This window comes from Dipodomys merriami, unplaced genomic scaffold (assembly GCF_024711535.1).
Source record: "Dipodomys merriami isolate MVZ:Mamm:240054 unplaced genomic scaffold, mDipMer1.0.p SCAF_7, whole genome shotgun sequence".
In the NCBI taxonomy this organism is placed as follows: Eukaryota; Metazoa; Chordata; class Mammalia; order Rodentia; family Heteromyidae; genus Dipodomys; species Dipodomys merriami.
The window spans coordinates 47,479,293-47,497,740 of record NW_027206290.1 but is presented as its reverse complement, the minus strand read 5'-3'; the positions used below and the strand labels follow the sequence as shown (position 1 = coordinate 47,497,740).

At 42.7% G+C, this 18,448-nt stretch overlaps 1 long non-coding RNA gene across 1 annotated transcript; it reads left to right on the top strand.

The window, feature by feature from the left end:
• The first annotated feature begins 209 nt into the window (after positions 1-209).
• Positions 210-17,539, top strand: LOC138817177 (uncharacterized). The gene is made up of 3 exons (XR_011368773.1): positions 210-299; positions 9,642-9,820; positions 17,198-17,539. It is a non-coding gene; the product is annotated as an uncharacterized lncRNA (long non-coding RNA).
• Positions 17,540-18,448: the final 909 nt, after the last annotated feature.

Genomic DNA, 18,448 nt, shown 5'->3' with positions numbered 1-18,448 from the left:
TGTTGTAGTATAAACACTCTGACTTAGCCTTGGCACCCAGGATCAGCCCCTCCTCCCTCCTCTATTAACCCCCACAGGGGCAGTCCTGCAATTGTGGAGGAGTTGCTAATCTAATGGCTCAGAGCCCACCCCATACCTCCCGTTCATTACTGTGTCATAAAGGTGAAATTCCAAGTTCTGCTCTTGCCTCCTGCTTCCTATATCAGGTCTACCCTCTGAAGCCAATTTGCTTCTCTCCTACCATTCACTTGGAACTGAGGAAGGCAAGTGGCACTCCTGAAGTCTTCTCTCTTAAGCAGGTAAGCTCCATGAACAGGATCCAACATTTTGAAACTTGAAAGGGTAGGATAGAGAATGTGTGGAAATCCCTACTCCGCATTCATGAAGAGTCCCCAGCTTTTTACCATTTCAAAGGAGAGGGCAAATGAAGATAGTCTTTCCTATTCTGGTAACAACATACAGGAGTAGGAATCGTGAGGGAAAAGCTTATCCACTTTTCCAGTTGCTTCCTGATTTCAACTTCTGAGTCTGGCCCTTTAAGTCATTTTTTTTACATAATATAATTTCCCTGTCTCCTTTATCCTACTTCTTTCTTCGTACACCCCAGTCTCCATCTTCCAGCAAATCTCTCCAATGCCACCTAGCATCCACATTTACAGGAATACATCAGCCACAATTCAAATACAGCAACCCAAATTGGGAGTGTTTTCTGAATAGGAAACGATGCAATCATTTGACATAGATTGTTTTATGGCATTAATAAAACTCAGTGTTATGGGAAATGCTTTTTAAGAGAACCAGGGCTAAGGCCAAGGTTCTAGAAAGCTTTTAGTTGAAATGCAAATCCACTGGAAACGTGGAACTTGCCGGCACTCAGAAGGGGTCCACCAAAACACGGCACAGGGCCCAGAGAGCTTAATTCTCCTAATCCATGCATCCCATTCTATTCCAGTAGAACTAGACAAAGTTCAAAGGCTTGAGGGTTGAGGTAGAGGAAGGTGGAGTGAGAGGCATCAAAGAAAATGAAAGAACTATTGCTTGCCTGTAATTCAATTCCATTCAGGAAAGGCTGTGAGATTAAAAGAAAGAGGGAGAAAGAGAGAGAGAGAATTATAATTTTTTGAGTGTGAAACTCAGCAATCTGTGACTAGCAATGTGAAGTAGCAAGCCACTCTCTCTCTCTCAAAGTCATATAAGTGGAAATAATACTTACTTCACAGAGATGCTGTGAAAGTTATAAGAAGAGTGGTTGGCCATGGGGTACACAGTGAGCGGCTAAATACACATCAGGTGTTGTGATCACTCCGAACAGCAGCTGGGCTATACAGCAGTGATCAAAACAACAGCAATTAAGCAAAGCAGGGCTCCTGGCTGGAACACTTCACATTTGCTCTGATTTAACACACTGCCTAATAACTAGAAGCAAAGATGTATTGCGCGTCAGTCAGAAAACAAATCATACCAACCATTTTGGACAGAAAAAAAAATAATAATTACCATAAGGTATCAAAATTCATCCATATTCTCCTGATATAAAGTAGTTCACAAGGGGGAGCTGAGGTACTAGCTGTCATTCTATTTAAGTGGACCAGCCTTCCTTGTCTTCTGGGGACTGAATGACTCACTAGGACACCAAATTTATAATCTTCTAAACCTTGGAAAGTCCTAGGAAAGCCAGGATGAGTTTGGTGACCCTCGGCAAGGCCGAAGGCTGGAAGAACTGAGAAGATACTGGAGTTAATAAACTAAAAGTTTGGAGAGGAGCCCTTCAGAGATGTGACCCAGTCCTTCTGCAATGGGCTGACACAGGCTTTGTGAGCACCCAGAACTCCTAACTGCTTTCAGCTGCTGTTGGGGGAGGGAAATGGGGGAGGTGGGGAGAGCTGGCCCTTCTTGAAAGAAAAAGGCCTGCGGTGGTGCTGCCTACATACAGGAACAGCCAGGACGTGAAGAGTCGAAGAGTCTTCCCTGGCGCCCCCTACTGGCAAAACATGAGCATCACTAAAAGCAGAACACAAGATGTACTTGGAGCTGAGAGACCATAACTTACTAAATGGTCATTTGAATATCAAACATAGGAGGGAAGAAAATCTCAGTGGAACAAGATTTAATAGGATCTACCTTTTTAGTCATTCTTCTTAAACTCCCAAATCTGGTCTAGTGAGGCAACTCAGGAAGAGAACAATTTGTGCAAAATGCTGCACTCCCAGCTCCTGTCCTCTGACCCCTGTCCTCTCTCCAGCACCGCAGCGTCCATCAGAAGCCCTCTAAGGCACTAGCAGTCACAGCAACAGCGGACCTGACACTAGGTCATGTCTCCTGGCCTTCTCCCAGGGAACCATGCTGCCTGCTTTGCCAACTTTTAGACAGCTGAGCTGAGAGGAGCATTAGGCAGCTTTAAAAATTGATGGGCTCATTATTCTTTCATGAGCCACTGAAATCCGACAGAGCAAGGCCAAAGGCATGCACGTGGGAGCTCCCACATCACTCTGCCTGTTCCTCTCAGGCTTGACCCTCTAAAATAGGATGTGGAAAAGGCTCTGTAAATACCACTCTCTACCAATAGAGGTGCCACCAGGCAACAATCGTCTGTGATCCATTCTCAGGGCTGAGCACACCCGAACAGCCTCCTTGCCCTCCTCATCCAACATCGCCACTACAGACACCTCTAGTTTAGGCCGGTGATGGAGGATGAGAGGAACTGCTCATAGCTGGTCTCTGTCTCTGTGGCCCTGACAGATAGAAAACCATTTTCTAGTGGATGGGGGTTCCGGTCACTGGTTTCCCCGTTAACACATTCAACACATTCTTTTTTCTTTTTTCTTTTTTTTTTTGTCAGTCATAGGGCTTGAACTCTGGGCTTGGGCACTGTCCCTGCATTCTTCAGCTCAAGGTTAGAGCTCTACCGCTTGAGCCACAGCGCCACTTCTGGTTTTCTAGTGGTTTATTGGAGATAAGAGTCTCATGGACTTTTCTGCCCAGGCCTGCTTTGAACCACGATCCTCAGATCTCAGCCTCCTGACTACAGGCATGAGCCACCGACCACACCGACCTTCCCATTAGCACATTCTTTTGGTCTTGTTTTTCCCTGTCTCTCTTTCTATCTTCTCTTTGATCATCTTTTCATTTTTCCTTCTCTGTCAGTTCATCTTCCTTCTTCTTTTGGTATCAGTTTCCCTCTAGCTGCCTATTTTATTCTCTCTCTCTCTCTCTCTCTCTCTCTCTCTCTCTCTCTCTCTCTCTCTCTCTCTCTCTCTCTCTCCCTCTCTCTCCCTCTCTCTCTGCTCTTTCTGCTTGTGAATCTGTCTGTATATGGATGTATGAGTGTGTGTGTTTGTGTGTGTGTGCATGTATGTGTGTGTCCCCAGTGACCAGTTTCCTGGGGTTCCTATGCCTCCCCTTATTCCCACTTCCAGATCTCATCTAAGTAAAAGAAGAGTTAAGAGTGTATCCCGCAGAGAAGAAGCAGCCTCAACATTTAACCTCTTGCTGCAGATAATGAAAAAGAGGAAGCCAGGACAAACTTAGTTCAATTAAGGACACAAATATTAAGTCCCAACTGGGTGCTAAACAATGTGCTACAGATGTACAGTTCATCCCATGCATTTTTATTAGGATGCCAAGCCACACACCTATCACTGGGGCCTCAAAGAGAAATTATATGGTGTGCACAGGCCACAGCACCAATCTCCTAGAGATGCAGTGGGCAGATCATCTAAATCATTTAAGGAGGCAACCAAGGAAGTCCTCCTGGAGGAGGTGATGCTCCATCTTGAATAATGCATGGTGTTAATGAAGAGGAGGGGATGGAGCAGGAAGAAGTGAAGGAGGAGGGACAAAAGAGCAGCCAGGGCAGGAGGTGGACTGTGAACATGGATGTTTAGGCAAAAAGAAGTTTGAAATACACAGGGACATATAGGCAGGGAAGAGATATTGGGGGCAATAGAAGTGGGGCTAGAGAGTAGGCATATATGAATGAGCTATGAACAACCTGAGGAGCTGGACTGTGATGTATAAACAGCACCTATTCTATCCCCATCAGAACTCAAAGTTCCTTTCTGACTCTGCTATTCACTGCAGTCTCTGACCATGTCATTTACAGGAAGACCACAGCAGCAACTAATTAACACCCCTAGGAACACACTTAGCCAATGAGAAAGAGGAGGGGTGTTTTATGTTTTGGTTTTGTTGTTTTGAGAACCCTGGAATTACGGTCCCTTGGGTAAGATGACTAAGGTATACCTCCACTGTCTGCAGTGGCATTGTTCAGGACTGAACCTCTACTGTGCATGGTGGTGATCTGCTCACAACCATGGCTTCCTGTTCTTCCTCAGCTCCTCTACCCACCCACTGATAGTCCCTTCACCTCCCAAATAAACCCTCTTCACTTTCTGCTTTGCTACAACCCAAACAAAAGAACAGGAAAGGGGATGGAAGCATGGCTCAGTTGGTAGAGCAATAGCCAATGAATGAAAGTGGCAGGTACCAAATTCAAGTCCCAGTCTTGGACCTAAAGAAAAGAAAAACACCTAAGTCAGATTTATGCTCTTAAAGAACATTCCTTGGGTTGGTTTAGAAAACAGACATGATGCCCAAGTCAGAAAATTATTCAAGAGTCTTTTCTAACATTGTAGACTAGAAATGAGAGGATGTCTGTGGGTTGACACCATCAGAACAAAGTTATGAGTCAGAGAGCAAGGAAGGAAGGTTTCATGGTAAGAGGCTACAGTCCTTCCTTTTGTGGAGTCAGAAGACACCAATAATACAGTGTTGGGACAACCAAGCAGAAAATGATGTCTGGCACTAAAGAGACCCAAACAACCTACCTGACCTAGATAGGGATCCAGGAGAAGGCCCAGAAGGCATCTTGGATCATAGCGCTCAGGGTAAGCTGTGAAGGATGATTAAGAGTTAACAAGAAAGGTTAAAAAAAAAAGCCAAGGAAGAAAGTGAAGCCCTGAAATTGAGAGAGAGACAGAGACAGAGACAGAGAGACAGAGACAGAGACAGACAGAGACAGAGAAATAGAGACAGAGACAGAGACAGACAGACAGACAGACAGACAGATGGACAGAAAGAGGGGGGAGAATCAACATATAAAAAGCTAATCCTTGAAAAGAAAAAGATTTTCCTGAACTGTGATGAAATGAGTAAAAAAATGAAAACATAGTAAGGTGTGTGTGTGTGTGTGTGTGTGTGTGTGTGTGTGTGTGTGTGTGTGTGTGTGTGTGTGTGTGTGTGTGTGTGTGTGTGTGTGTGTGTGTGTGTGTGTATGTGTGTGTGTGTGTCTTGTGGCTTTGAACTCAGAGCCTGGGAACTCTTCCTGAGTGTGGCCCAAGGTTAGCACTTTACCACTTGAGCTACAGATTCATTTCCAGCTTTTTGGTAGTTTTTTTTTTTTTTGGAGATAAGAATTCTTACAGTCTTTCCTGCCTGGGTTTGCTTTGAATCACAATCCTTAAATCTCTGCCTCCTGCGTAGCTAGGAGTATAGGCATTAGCCATGGGTACCTGGCCTGTCATGAGTTTTAAATGAGTATAATTTTTGAATTTCAAATAGTGTACTTAATTTAACATAATGCACCTTCTACTCATGGGAATAAAAAAAGTTCATAAAATTCTCATTTATTTAAAAATGTGAATTTGAGGTGTACAAGACACTATGTTGATATGTACAAGATGCAAACTTTACAACTTTGGGTGGGGAAGGGAGGAGTTGGGAGGTGGGGATGGAAGGGATGATAGGGGGAAAAAGGAGGGGGTAACAATGTTCGGAAGGAAATATACTCATTACCTCACTCATGTAACTGTAACCCCTCTGTACGGTATCTTTACAATAAAATAGATATTAAAAATATTTATTTAAAAAGAGTTAACAAGAAAGGATGAAAGGCACGTCTGGAAGGGTAACGAGTGACTATTAAGGAACTGGAAACAGTCAAGATGGTTGGGGTGCAGAATAAAGATCAAGGAAACCCTAGAGAGGGCCTAGGGCCATATGCCACAGCCTCTCCCAATGTCATCCTTGCTCTTCCTGAGACTGTGTCCAAGGCTGCCCTAGACTCTACCTGGGCACAGGTTTATTCTTGAGAGTTGAATATGGAACTTGCAGGCCAGAACCCCAGAGAGCCTCCAAAAGGCTTGTAAGAGGAGACATGATGAACCCAGGCTGTGGGGCTGAATGTTTACCTGCTCATTTGCATCCAGGGAGCCTGCTCCAGACCACCCCTGCAGCCACTCCCCCAGTGGGATAACAGATGTCAGTGGGGGTCAAGAGAGTTGCTGATGGAGATGATGAAGAACATCCATTAATTCCTTCCTGTCCTTCCCACTCACTCCCTCATAACTCTACCAATCTTGGATAATGTCACTACATTCATGAGCAAACCTCAAACAAAGACCATGACTTGTCTGTCCCTGCGTGAGTTGTGGTGTGTGTCTAGAAGGTGCACTATGTGCTTTCGTGTATCTACAAAGTGTTGCCTTAAGTTATATAGTTGTTTCCTAATCTTGCTTGACTCACAGAAAAGCAGGTGTCAGCATGGTGAACAGATTCTTCTTCTTCCCCAGTTTTTGTCTGTGTATGTGCCAGTACCAGAACTTGAACTCTGATCTCAGAGCCTCAAGAATTCTCTCAGCTTTCTTGCTTATGGTTGGTATTCTACCACTTGAGCCATAACTCTCATCTAGCTTTTTGCTGGCTAATTCAGATGGAGTCTCATAAACTTTTCTGGTTGGTCTGGCTTCAAACCTTGATCCTCCAGGTCTTAACCTCCTGAGTATCTAAGATTATAGGCATGAGTCACTGGTGCCCAGCTGGAGGAGCCTCCTTTTATAGACAATGTTGTGAATCCCAGGGGCCATACTACAGACCAAGTTCAAGAAATTAACATGTTTGTATTGAAGTATAAAACAAATTACATATTTCTATACCAAGCAGTAAAATCTAATAAAGTTTTAATTTTTGAATTGGTTAAATCTTCCTTGGCTGAATTATATAATGAAGTTCAAAGTAAACAAAGTTCTCAGGAGAGGTACACTAGCCTTAGGGGAAAATGTGATGCACTGAATGCTGGTCTCATGCTAATGAAGCTGAGGCATGAAGAAATCTTTGAGAATGGATGGCTGGAGGTGTGGCTTAAGTGATAGAGTGCCAGCATGCCAGCAGAGCCGTCAAGACAAGCAAGAGTGAGTGGCCAAGCTCCATTACAAGGAAGGAAGGAATGAACGAAGGAAGGAAGGAACGAAGGAAGGAAGGGAAAATAGAGTAAATAAAAGTAAATGTAACAATTTTTTCCAAGGGCCAGAAGCTCATGCCTATTATACCAGCCTAAGCAGAAAAGCCCATTGGACACTATCTCCAAAAGAACCATCAAAAAATACAGGCTGGAGGTATAGTTAAAGGGATAAAGCCCGAAGGGAAGGGAAGGGAAGGGAAGGGAAGGGAAGGGCAGGGAAGGGCAGGGAAGGGCAGGGCAGGGCAGGGCAGGGCAGGGCAGGGCAGGGCAGGGCAGGGCAGGGAAGGAAAGGGAAAGGAAAGGGAAAGGAAAGGGAAAGGAAAGGAAGGAGGAAGGGAGAGAGAAACCAAGGAAAGGAAGAAAGAGAGAGAGAAAGAAAGAAAGGGAGAAAGGGAGGAAGGGAGGAAGGGAGGAAGGGAGGAAGGGAGGAAGGGAGGATGGGAGGGAGGGATGAAAAAAGGAAGGAAGGAAGGAAGGAAGGAAGGAAGGAAGGAAGGAAGGAAGGAAGGAAGGAAGGAAGGAAAGAAGGAAAGAAGGAAGGAAGGAAGGAAGGAGGAGAAATATGCTGAGGCCCAAATAAACCCAGATAATCTCTTTCCAAAACTATCCAAAATTTAGAAAGCGCTTGCAGTCCAAAAGAGTCTCTGTGCCATGCCCATGACTCAGAGTACCTTTTAATTCCTAGGAACTCCTAAATTGAGTCAAGATTTGTAATCAGAAAGGGCAATGACTGGATGTACACTACTATTCCCTTTCCATCCATCGACAGTACCTAAACTGCTGGGCCTTAGTCTTCCTCTCAACCTACGCCAGATGGTCCATGTGGGCATGAAGATTGTGAGCTCCCCAAAGCTCCAGGCTGTTTCCCATCCAGTAGTGTGCCAGCCATGCCTGTCTCACAAAGCATCCCAGGCCATGTACTGTAAATGGCCACGCCCACCCCTCCAAGTGCCCTCTACTTCATTTCGAAGAAACCCCTAGGAACAGCCAAAATCAGAGAGCAAGAAAATACCACTCTGAGAACCAGGAGGACTGAGTTCAAAACTCACTCCTGGTGCCTTCTAGCTTGTAACCAAAGGCAAGACAACCTTACAATGACCAACCATTGTTTGTCCAGACCGAAGCGGGCTCTCAAGAGGCAGGAAAGTCCTAGGAGTCAGGATATGCTCTTTACCATCCCTTCTCTACACAGGTAACAAGCAATGCTAATAGACATGGAACCAGAGAGAACTGGGTTCCAGAAACACTATAAATTCTTATCACTCCATCCTGAAAGTATTCCTTTGATTTAAAGAAAAAGTCAACAATAATAAGGGAAAGGAAATTCAGCAGTTCCGAGAATACAAGAAAAGAGGAACCTTGGGGGAGAAACAGTGAGGAGGAAATGTCCACAGCCAGGCCCCATTGTGAGGCCTTGAGGATCCTGCAGAAACCCAGCCTGAGCATTCAGGTGATTTGTAAGGCACATGGCAGAGTGGCAATGAAAACAGTTCTTTCTCTGGACACTTGGCTCAGAAATCACCAGAAGCAATGCTCAAGGCACTGTCTGTTCTGTGGCCTTCTTTTTACCCTACTCCCTAAATACTGACATGCTGCCCTGTCCCTACTGCCTATTTTTGAGAGCTGGCAACAGGACAGGAGATGCACATGATATGTTTTGGGAAAAAAAAAAAAAAACTCCCTTAAGCAGGGAATGCTTCGATGACAAAATTGAAGTCCAGGTGTCCTTCAGGTGACATCCATATTGTAAGTCCTTGGTCCCTGCCCAGGCCTGACAGGCAGAAGCTTTTGATGTAACTGCAGTCACTCAGGACTGTCAAGTGGAAGTTTCAGCTACTTTCTTTCTGCTACCTAAGTGTCAAGTGCATCTGTCTGCGTTGAAGGGCAATGAGAAAAACTGTCCTATGTCACTCTGAAACAGTCCAGCTGGGTGAGATGTCTCAACAGGGTGTCGGGAATCAGAAGAGTTTTATAATCACCCCAGGTGAGAAAGGTACCCCAAGTTAGCCAGTGGATGCCAAGAACTTCTGGAGATATGGTAGCAGGGATATGAGGAAAATAACCAGTCCAGAAATCTAGAGGCCCAAGTTCCAGTCCTGGCTCTGTTCCCTACATGTCTACCATGACCTTTTTGAGGCACTAAAGTTCTTTGTGATGGTGTCTCATTTATAAATAAAGATAAGCATGCCAGTCCCCTTCCTATCTCCTGAGTAGACTTTTTAAAAGGAAGAGGCTATAAGAAAAAATCAGTTTAAACACAGTAAGGGAGTTCTGAAAATATTAAGTAGCCAAACATTGGAGGCAACCCAATAAGAATAAAAAAGATAAATTATGGTATATTCATATAATCAAATACTGCACAGAGATTTTAAAAGAACAAACCACTGCTTCATGTCACACACAGGTGATGTTTGCAGACAACACAATGGGCCAAACAGGTCAGAACACTACACCTTGTCTAATTCCACTTACAGAAGACTTAAGAACAGAACGCTATGGTGGAAGGGATGACTTCGACCAAGAAGCTTTCCTTTTATAAACTGATGCGTTGACTTGAAACCCCTTTTTTACAACAACTTCAAGGTAATTAAATTAGAACAGAAAAGCTAATTTATAGTGACAGAAATCCAACTAGTAGAAACCCATAGTAGGAGTAATTGAAGAAGAGTAGGAAAGAAACTTCTGAGATGCTAGAATATTCTGTACCTTGGTCTCAGTGCTAACTACACGGACACATGCCTGTGAAAAGCCATAGACAAGTGTATTTTTATTCTCATTATCTTTTTGTGAGTTGTGGGGCTTGAAATCCAGACCTGGGTATTATCTCTGAGCTCTTTTTGCTCAAGGCTAGCACTCTACCTCTTTAAACCACAGATCTAGTTCCAACTTTACAGTAGTTAATTGGAGATAATCTCATGGACCTGACAAAATATAATAAACATTAAGCGCATATTACTAAGTGAAAGGAAACAGTTGGAATAATTTGCACATTGGTTGCTATCAACTATGTGACACTCTGAAAAAGGCAAAGTGGTAGAGAGAGAAGAAAGATTCGTGGTTTCTAGGACGTGGGAATAGGTAGTAATAGATAAGGCAGCATTTTTAAGACAGAAAGAAAGAACTGTTCTGCATACTATTGCAAGGATAGGTACCATGATGTACTACGCCAAGTGCAAAGGCTGATGCACATGAAGGTTGACAGTGGAATATCAATATTGGTTCATCATCTGTACCAAATGTACTACTTAGGTTGTAGATGTTGATGATTGGAAAGGCTGTGCAAGAGTTCAGGTTGAGGGTCTATGGGAAATCTTTATATATTCCCCTTCGTCTAGGTGTGGATGGACTTAAAATTGCTCTTAAAAAATAAAGACTAAAAAAAAAAAAAAAAAGAATCTCATGGACCTTCCTGCCTGGGCAGGCTTTGAGCTGTGATTCTCATTTACTTAAGGCTTTTTGTTGTTGTTATTGTTGTTGTTGTTTGGTTGACGTCCATTCCTTCATAGAGATGCTAATAATTAAGTACAATCAAGTGGGGATGTGATTGCAGAGATAATTTGTAAATTATTTGGTAAAGAAATGGCATATTTATCTTATGCTCCTGTTCAAAACTATTGGATGAACTCCGTCTCTATGGCTCCTTTTCTTTGTCTTTAGTAATATAATAAAAAATCTTCCTTATCTTTCCTACCCATTACTTAAGCTTTCTAGCTACTTGTTCTGTTTTGTTGCTATTGGACAGTCATGACTTTGGCCTTTTCTTTTTCTGTTTCCTGTCTACCATGAGGGAAGAGGCTTCGTTACCACATGCTCCACAGCCATGCTGTTCTACCTAAGGGCAGACGGCCAAGTGACCACAGACTGAACTGTTTGAAGCTGTGAGTTAAGATAATAATTTCTCCCTTATGTCGTTTGCTCAGTGACTCACTGCTAAGAGTTTGATTCTTGACTCTCAGAGGAGATTTTAGGCGAACTCTTAGTAGCAAACCCCTGAGAAAACAACTTAAGGGAGAAATGATTTATCCCTTTTAATTCTGTAAGTTCCAGTGTGCATAGAGTAGAATTTAACTGTGTTCAATTTCCATTTCTTTAATCAGTAAAAATGCTAGCCCTCTTTTCACATAGTTATTAGTCAATTGCATATCTTCTTGAGTAAAATGTTTTTAGATATTTTCTCCATTTAGAAATTGTTTTTAATCTTCTTATTGATTTTTAAGAGTTCTCTAGATAGGTGGATACAAACTTTGTAAAAAAAAATTTTTTTTCCAGTCTGTCACTTGCTTATTCATTCATGTAAGGATGGAAACATTTCTGGTTTTAATAAAGTCCAATTTTTCCATTTTGTTTTATGGTAGAATGGTTAGTTTTTTGTTCATGGACGTGTTGCCTAAGTGGAGGCCATGAAGATTTCCTCTTAATTTCTCCTCTAAATGTCTTATACGCTTTTGCATATGACTTGAGATCAAGGCCTAAGCTTGTTTTTTCTTCACCTTTTATTTCTTTTCTTATATGTGTACATATTCAACTGTCTTTATATCATTTATTGAAAATCTACTGTGTCTCCATCGAATTGTTTTGGCATCGCTGTGAAGAAAAATCACTCATTCATAAATACAATGATTTTTTTTCTGGACCTTAAGTTTGGTTCCATTAATCATTTGTAATCTTTATACTAATATGACATTTTCTGTATCACTGTAGCTAAATAGAAAAACCTCAAAATCCCATAGTCTAAATCCTTCAACTTTGATCTCATGCAGTTACTTTCATTATTCCAGGTGTTTTGAATTTTCCTAAAAGATTTGGAATTGGCCTGAAAATTTCTCTTAAAAAGAACTGCTGCAATTTTCATAGAGTTGTGACATACATACAGATACATGGGAGAAAATTTCCATCCTAAGAAAAGCTTTCTAATCCATGAATGTGAACGGGCTCTTATTTATTTAGGTCTATAAATTATGTCAGGGGCATTTTGGGGTTTTATTATGTATTTCTATTTTTTTTCTTTTTGTCAGTTGTGGGACTTGAACTCAGGGCCTTAGCTCTGCCCCTGAGATCTTTTGCTAGTGGCTAGCACTCTACCACTTTGAGCCACAGAGCCACATCTGGTTTTCTGGTAGTTAATTGGAGATAAAAAGTCTCACAGACTTTTCTGCCATGGCTGGCTTTGAACTATGATCCTCCTCAGATCTCAGCCTCCTAAGTAGCTAGGATTTCAAGTGTGAGCCACCAGTGCCTGGTTTGTCCATTTCTTTATCATTTACTTTTTCTTTTCTTTTTTTTTTTTTTTTGTCAGTCATGGGGCTTGAATTCTGGGCCTAGGCGCTGTCCTTCAGCTCTTCAGCTCAAGGCTAGTACTCTACCATTTGAGCCACAGCACCACTTCCAATTTTTTGAGTAGTTTATTGAAGATAAAAGAGTCTCATGGCCTTTCCTGCCTGGGCTGGTGTTGGACCACAATCCTCAGATCTCAGCCTCCTGAGTAACTAGGATTACAGGCATGAGCCACCAGCACCCAACTTTATCAATTTCTTTCTCTTCCTTCCTTCCTTCCTTCTTTCCTTCCTTCCTTTCTTCCTTCATTCCTTCCTTCCATCCTTCCTCCCTTCCTTTTCCTCTCTCTCTCCTTCCTTCCTTCTTTTTATTTCTTTTCTTTTCTTTGTTTCTCTCTTCTGCTGCTCCTGGGGCTTGAACTCAGGCCTGAGTGCTGTTCCTGAACTTTTGTACTTAGGGTTAGTGCTCTACCACCTGAGCTACAGCTCCACTTTTGACTGTTTGGATGTTTAACTGGAGATGAGAGTCTCATGAACTCTCTTTCCTAGGTTGGGTTCTAACCTCAGTTATCAGATCTCAGCTTTCTGAGTAGCTAGTATTACAGGCATGAGCCACCAGCACCTGACCACGTATATTCTCAATACCCAAGCACCATAGCAAACATATGTAATACCTCAACTTAAAAGTATAAAACTTCAGACAGAAACCTTAATCCCTAAGCAGGTTAGATTCACATTTAGGAACTCTAGTCTGTGCTCATTCCCCTTTCCCTATATCCTCAAGAATGCTTGAAAATTGAAGTCAAGATATACAACATTCCAAAACAGAAGGCAGGGCCATGTACAATTTAAAACCAAATGTACACGTGTGTTCATGCACAAATACAGTCGGCATTGCCAGCTCCTGGGTATGAACAGAGATGAAAAGCTCTAAATGATCCACTGCCAGGCTCTAGCATGTTGATTTGTTTCTGATCCGAGAGGAAGGAAAGCAGAGATTCTGGAAGGACTGAAAGTACTGCTTGGCTTGACAGAAGGAAATATGATTAGAAAGCACTGGGGTGGAAATAATGACCTGCCTCCCCGCCAGGACCAGCCATCTTCCTGCCTGCATCGACTACAAGCCTTGCCTTGCTAACCTCAGGGCATTGGAAAGCCCATGGCATCTCAAATCCATCTTGACTTATCATGAAATCTGATAATACACAGCCGGCGAAGATTTCCAGAAGAATGACACATACAGGCATGTAGCAGAGACATCCTCCAGGCCACTATTAACTAGAAGAAATTCACTCTTTAGATTAGGGTCCCTAGAAACAGGACAAAGATCCAGAGGTGAGTAGAAGTGATTGAGAGGATGTTCTCAAGAAAGACACATGGAGAATACGGAGATCAGAGGCTGGGGTATGAAGGAAGTGTGTCTCCTCTGAGTTTGAGACAAAGCTCCAACTAAAACTTTCTGATCCCACAAGAAGTTCAGGAGCACGAATCCATGCCACAGTCCATGCTTCACGGCAAACTCTCTCCAAGGAGTGTGTTCTCTGAAAAGATACACACACACACACACACACACACACACACACACACACACACACACACACACACATTGCGTGTGTAGATGGGAAGCACTGTGATCACCTGTCCATACCACCAGAAAGCAAATTCTTGGAGCAGGACTGTTAGGCAGTTGTTAGGCAGCATTCTGCCTAACAAATGGATTTCAGGAAGTGTTTGATAAATGAGTGAGTGAATGATTGCAGAGTCGTTCCTTGAGGGGAAAAAGGAAAAGTCCTTGGAAAACAATCAAGGGTATGATGAAACAAAAGCAGGGAAAGAAGAAATCCCATATCTTTCTGAACTTGACTCATCTCCCTCCTTCAGGGCAAGTTAGTGGCCATTAATCCAGGGAAAATATAATTTAGGAAGGCAAATTCATCCTCATCTTGCCTTGTGGAGTCTAATTTACCCAGTGGATTGGGACTTGGGTTTATTCTTCAAGGCCAGTGAGGCTGTGAACCTGAGAGATCTGACCACCAATTCTGGCCACACTTTCTGCCAGAAGCATCACCAGGAACCTGTCAGAACTGATCTTGAACCACATGTGTTTTGCCTTTCTCCATTTACAGATTTACAATTCAGTCTACTAAACTTAGCTTAACAGGAGCCAAGTTTTGCACTCACTCCATCTCTTGTCTTAACTCTCAGCCCTGGAGAGCATCTCTTTGTTGGATGATAACCTAGAATTCCTTCTTAATTTCAGCATGAGCCCTGAACACCTGTTTTTTATGATATTTCAGGAAACAATTAAAGCCTAGGAGACTGATAAAAAACTAAAGCCCTTTTCCAAGTGAAGAATGGTATATTCACTGGTAAGAATACCACCAGTTCATGGGATGAGTCATAAAATCGCTGAATGTATACATTCAATGCAAAAAAAAAAAAAATCCACTTCTGAAACAATGGTGGCTGAACTTTAGAACTTTTGGATCTAAAACATCTAGGGCTAAATGCCCCAAGAAACTTTAACGTGGCTCTGAAGCCTCAGCTCAGAGCCAAGAAACACAGTTTCCATCACTCTCCAGGTAATACTCAGGAAACAAATTTGTCTCAAGAGACGCTAGAGCAATTGACATGGCTTCAGGATAAATCTGGAGAATGCAGAAAATACAGTTGCTTTTTCTCCTAAACCATGAGTAATTAAGTCTACATCGCTAGAGGAGAGGAGGGTTCTGCTTTTAAGTAGACTAAAATTCTGAGCTTTTGTGGCTTCGCTGCCTTTGGAACGTGGTACCAGAGAGGAGGTATGGCTGTTAAGTGAACTCAGTTTAACTGAGAGGACTGTCCAGCACAACCTGTTAAAGATGGATCTCCAGGTCAAAACACATGACATCACTTCCTATTCATGTCTCCTTCACGCTGGAACTGCTTCGCAAGACTCTACCATCTTTTGGCAGGGTATACCAGAGTCTTTTCACTGACTTAAGCAAACAATGGAAGCCCAAAATTTGCTTGAAGACACAAGAAAAGAGCAGATGAAGCCAAGAATAACCACTGTCTGCAAGATGTTCAGCAAGCTCTCGAAGCCTGGAGGGTGTCACAAACAAAAAGCACTCTGTGAGTTCTAGTTAAATGCTTCTGCTCCCCTCTGATACCCCCAGCAGATTTGCATGGGTGGGAAGGAACTAAAATTTGTAACCATAAAGTCATTCACAAAGAAACAAAAGAAGGGCCTTTCTCTTTTTTTACCCAACTCTTGGTTAGATAGTACAATGGGAGAGCCTGATAGGAGGAGCCCATTTCCTAGCAGCCCACTGCCATGGTCAGTGTGAAAACCAGAATCAATTTTGTCTGGCTGAGTCCTTTCTTTCCCCTTTCCATAAGACTTTAAGATCCAATGGGGTCACAGCTACTAAAGAAGGTTGCTGGTACCATTCCTCCTTATTAGTGAGCCTTATAGAAAAAAAAAATCTCTCAAGCCAGGTCCTGCTTTAGAATTTTAAATTTCCTGACCTTCTAGAATGTTCCAAACCACTTTCAGAGCACTTTCTCAGTGAAGCTTCTCTTTTCCAGTAAAGTAGAAGATTAGTGTAACAAGCTACGGAGTGTAGATATCCACAAATGATTCAATGCTTCAAGCCAAACACAGTTCAGACACAGCCTCCTGGCTTTATTTTTTACTTCCAATTAACTATAAAAATAATTCAGATGGCCATTTCAGCTTCTCCTCAGGGGATATGCCCAGCTTTTGTTTAAGAATTGGGGAACAGAGTGTTAGTCTTCTCACAGTAATAGGGTGTGAGAATAGAAATGACCACTTTTCCTACCTCTCCCTAACTAACTCCCATGCATCCCTCCTCATCTTCCTCACATTCAGGAGCACCAGGCATACAGTGAACTCCTCAATTCATTTAGAAAAATATTTCTTGGTTCCCTGATCTAGAGGGAAGTCATCTCTCTGGAATGCTATCAATGTGACAAGCCAAGTGCATATTTAACTCCTCACTAAACACCAAAGCAGTAAAAGAACTAGGACTCATCATCTGACTGACAGACAAGAAACTGCACCAATGTGGTCTTCTCCCTCCAGATCACAGTGGTAGAGCAAATGGTGGTCTGAGGTGGCTGGTGCTAGAGAGGGAAGAAAAGAAACCTGTTCCTGGATAACATAAACGTGTTTCACAATTTTCTAAACTCACTTACCTCCCTGTTGGGGCTATTAATATGATCAGTTCTCCTAAATTGGAATAATCGCATCTGTTCATCCTCTCCCTCCTTCCTGTTTCCTTGTCCTGTGGTGCTGCTGAATTAGGTAATGGCTGCAAAGCTTTCTGAGTTCCTTGAAGGGAAGTTTCAATAAACACAAGTTATTAACCTTCATAGCACCCAGAGTTTTGAGTGAAGATGTTATAGAAATTATCATAAAGCCCTGCTGGGGTTTGATAATGAACAGGGCTTTACTGAATCTTCAAACGCTTCCTTTTCTTCTTGAGAGCAAAGGTGACCCCCCCTCCCTCCAGCGAGAATGGGCTTTAATTCCAATTCTAGTCCCCAGCTCTTCTCTTTTCTGATATAAAAGAAGGTCAAGTGCCTCTTCCCAGAGCCTTCACGGTAACTTCATGGAGGTTCTTGAGTGGCAGGTGCTGAAGGCTTCTGAACAGCACACCTCCATCATTCTCTGCCTCCTTAGGTGCAGCCAAAATGACAGTGTGACAATGCCAGGAAAGAAGATGGCACTGCAGAGAAGTCAAGACCTACACATCCAGTCTTCAAAGGGGTCTCACTCCTCCTCACCCTCCTACCAACAACATGGTTACCATGGATCCGAGAAAGAGCAACTTTTGTCCACCCAGGCACACACAGGCAAGTGGGGATTAAGTTGGGTCACTCCTCGTGCAACTATACTATGAGTGGAAGACATAGAATAGAAATAACCCACCTCCTTTGCTGGACCTGGATCATTCAAGCATGAGCCAGAATCAGAAACAAAAGGAAGTGTTTCTTTACTTCCTCTTCCTGCCACTGTGACCTAATAAATACTGCAAACAACTTAAAAGGAAGGAGTATTTCTTTGGTTTTGTTCATGGTTTCAGATGGTTCAGCCGTGGTTGTTTAGCCAGAGACATTGGGTGGGGACATCATGGAAGCAGGATCATATAGAAGAGAAGATTCCTTGCCTTACAATGGGCATGAAGTATAGAGAGAGGCCAGAAGGGGTCAAGCCAAGGTACCCCCAAGTACCTATCCCTAGTAACTTCCTTTCACCAGCTACATTTCACCTCCTTGGAGTTTCTAGAACCTTCCAAAATAGCCATAGTAGATGAAAACCAAGCACCCAACACAAGAGCCTTTGGGGAGGTCGCTTCATATCAATCCATAACAGGTGTGGAAGCCCAATGCAATGCAGTCACAGGAGCTAGGCTAGCTCTGGGTTCACAATACACCAAGACTGACAGGAGTTGCTAGTCAGTTCCACACATAGCCAAAACTCATAACTGCAGTCCTGGAGAATTTGGCTACCTCCCAGATCCTCATAATATTATGAGCATACTAGAAGCTTTATTGTACTGGCTGAGGTCATAAACTTAAAGAGATAGTATGGAGGAAAATACATGGTCTCCATCTATTATCTGATCTGCCAGCATTATCTGCCAAAACTTAGTTTTAAAGTATCTATCTGCTCTCTAGAAAGAAGGGAAAACTATAGTTTGAGGTACTGGTGAGTCAGCCCCAAAACTATAGAGTAAAGCCTATTGAGAAATTAGGAAATGACATATGCCTATGTATGAGAGATGCATCTATACTACAGAGAGGTTCTTTAAGGAGAAGGGAGGTCTAAACTAAAGCAGTGGTTTGGAGGTTGGCAGCATCCATTTTTGAGGGTAGTGTTTGGATTTTGTTTATTTGTTTGTTTGGTTGGTTGATTGATTTGGTTTTTTTG